This window comes from Larimichthys crocea, chromosome XVIII (genome assembly GCF_000972845.2).
Source record: "Larimichthys crocea isolate SSNF chromosome XVIII, L_crocea_2.0, whole genome shotgun sequence".
In the NCBI taxonomy this organism is placed as follows: domain Eukaryota; kingdom Metazoa; phylum Chordata; class Actinopteri; family Sciaenidae; genus Larimichthys; species Larimichthys crocea.
Window position 1 is genome coordinate 6,863,900 of NC_040028.1, and position 3,307 is coordinate 6,867,206.

Consider the following 3,307-nt stretch of genomic DNA (forward strand, 5'->3'; position numbering starts at 1 on the left):
GCTCTGCAAGTGCACGTCATGTATGCTTAATACTTTATTCCTTAATTGTTATTATTTTATTATAATGAATTTCACTCCATTAAAATGATTTTACTTTAGTTGATTGATCATGATTAGCATTATAATCAGTCTTCTCTGTGCAGACTATCCCCAGTAGGATATTAAGTAAATTAACATTCTGCTCCAATGACGCCATCTTGTGGTCAAAAACTAAAATGAACAGAGCATCTCTTTCTTTTACTATGAATACAGTATTGTCCTGCAAAACAAGAGTATTAAAATAGTCACTGCTTAGCCCTTTATTACTGTAATAATGTCATAATCTACCCAATCAGGGCAGTATATACACAGCATGACACAGTAATGGGATTCCTGACTTAAACACACACATCTTGCTGAGGTTAAGGGTCTCCAAGAAGGCCTCATGTCTATGTGTGTTCTGTAGAGTGATAAATATATTCATTATTGCTCACTCTGTTTGCCCCAAATGGAAAATCTGCATTGTACACTGATCATAAGTTGCACATGTGTACACACTTTAGTAAGCTGGTTGTCTGCTTCCCATCAAGGCTTTCCATGACTGTTGTTGAACAAACAACCTTGTTTATTGTCTCTGTCCTAAAGAGAAAGAGACCTGCCCTGTCTTCACACAGGAACAGACACTGAGCCAAAGCAGCCACAATAGACAGCAGGTCTCCCACCAACCTCTGGTGGCCATGTTTTCACAACTCAAGATAACAGAGAGAAGGAGAGGAGGGGGTTCGCGAGAGACAGTTATGGAGTTTGATAAATGACACAATCGCAAGTAAGATGTGACGATAGAAGAGGCACACAGAGAGATTTAGGACTGAGGTGTGGGAAATTTAGAGGATTTGTGGGGTGTTAGAGATGACTAAAAGATAAATTGCGAGATCATCTCAATGTTTATCCACCCACGACGACAGTGATGTGGGTCAATAAGTGTTTCTCAAGGCAAGTGTTGTTTTAGGATGTTGCAACGATGACAGGTTCTTCAAGAAAAGCACTTATAAAGTATATTTCTCAAGGAGGAGGGTAATTTTGCCAAAATACATTTTAAAATGAGAACTGGGCTTTATCTGCACAGCAATTTATCTCCACTCACCTCGTGTTCAGGAACATCCTTGTGCATGATAAGTCAAGTCTAACACTCCTGATGTGTTTTGTCATACAGTAAATGTCATTTAAGGGTCCTGAGGCAAGCCATGCCTAGAAGGCGGAGATACATTATTGTGCACAAAATGAACTATCAAATCTCTTAGCACTAGAAGCCTATTTGGGTGGGCTGTGGAACTTAGGCAGCAGCAGAGCCATCACCTCCAGGGCCTGCATTAACTCATAAAGATCACTGTCTCTTCCAAACACACTGAGCCAAAGTGGAGGTCATGTGTGTGTTCATGCGGATGTGTGCAAATGTGAGAATGTGGGTGTCTTGATCTTGAAAGCATTGATGAATTATACTTTTAGTGCACATTTCATCTGTAAAATAAGTAAGATTGCTTCATTTCACCCGTTTGTATTAAACATGTTCCTCTGTGTGCGTCTGTCTCTACCACTCCTATAATTACAGTCACTGGTATCAGATGAAACCCCACACATAGTTGATCTCTAGATGTGCCCTTTGTGTAAGCAACATCTCACTGCTAGATTGATAGAGGATTGGAGGAGAGTTCACACAAATGGAAGAGCATTATAGTGTCGGGTTACCTCTAAGTTCTCTTTCTATCTCTCTCTCATTATCTTTTTCTCAGACCTTCCCCCCTTCATTAATAATTTCCCCTCCCTTGTCACTAATTTCTCTCTACAGGCCCACTCAGTTGTCATTTTTATTTAATCTTGTCCCTCCTATCTACATTCTAGCTCTTTCCTTGTTTTTCTGCAAGTGAACACACACACACACACACGTGTACAGAAAATGCATGCTAAATAAAATCAGAAGACCACCAACATTCAGCTGTAGGAGATAAGAAATAGCAGGACTGATCCACAGAAATGACTGCAGCGTACCACTATAGATCCATTTACAGTGGCAACCCCTCATTAATGCTTTGTGTGTGTGCGTGTATGTGTGCACTTAAAAGTCATTGTAGGTGGAGACAAATCTCATCTCTAGTAGGGACAATGTTACATTCCTCAGGTACTATTTCTTTCTCTCGGGGGGCGGTGGGGGCACACACACATGGAAAAGTACACCCATTCAAGCCTGGCCGTGCACTCCCACAGAAACACACAGACACATATGGATACATGCACACTTACACACACGCATAGACACTGACTGAGAAAGACAGACACATGCAGCCACATGCACACAGATGTCGACAGGCAACTATATTTATACCAATGCTACAATAAATCTATCTGCTCACTTGTCTATTTTCTCTGGCTTTGCCCATGCAGCACTGAATGCCTGTACAGCTTAAAGAGGGAGAGGAGAGGAGAGGAGAGCAGAGCAGAGCAGAGCAGAGCAGAGCAGAGGAGAGGAGAGGAGAGGAGAGGAGAGGAGAGGAGAGGGCAAAGGAGCTACAGTAGGGGAGATATAAGGAGACAAGTGCCCCATGGCATTTTCCTTCTCTTTGGCCTACCTCACCATGTCTTAAACACAACTGCTGGCCCGACTCTGCTGCACACCACCATGCAACAAATTCCTGGAAAATATGAACTTGTGTCAACTTGTACAGCTCAAACTAATACAGGCCTGCTTTTCTTTTCTTTTTTTTTTCTTTTCTTCCTCGTCTTTTCATTTCTACAGCATAAATACCTCAAAACAACACCTCTTTTTTTGGTGAGTGGCGAAAATAATCAATCCGAGGTGCGGAAGTGACCTTTTTTGGTGAAAATCATCACTTTAGTGAAGACCTAGTACAACCCTGCACCTGTATGAAAAAAAGATGCATTTAACACTCACACAATGTCTGGAAGAACTCCAAAGATAGAAGTGATGTTATTAAATTAGTCTGTAAATGTTTTGAATTTGAAAATGTCTGGAATCTGCTTTGTGCTGCGTCTTCTTGTATTTAGTATGAGAGGTTTGATGTGGAATATTTCTGTCAGGGGCAAATCACGGAAAATATTCTATGGAACAAAGTTGATGATTTTCCTGTCTTTTTATTGATACTTACAATTAATTTCCTGAATGTGTCAGCATGGATCAAATAATGAATTTGCCCAAATAAACTCCAACATGTATAATTATTAAATTATAGAAAGGAGTGTCTCATTACCTCACATCTCATGAAAGTCTGGTACATCTCAGGGAAAGAATGAGATAAATGAGAATGTTTTACCT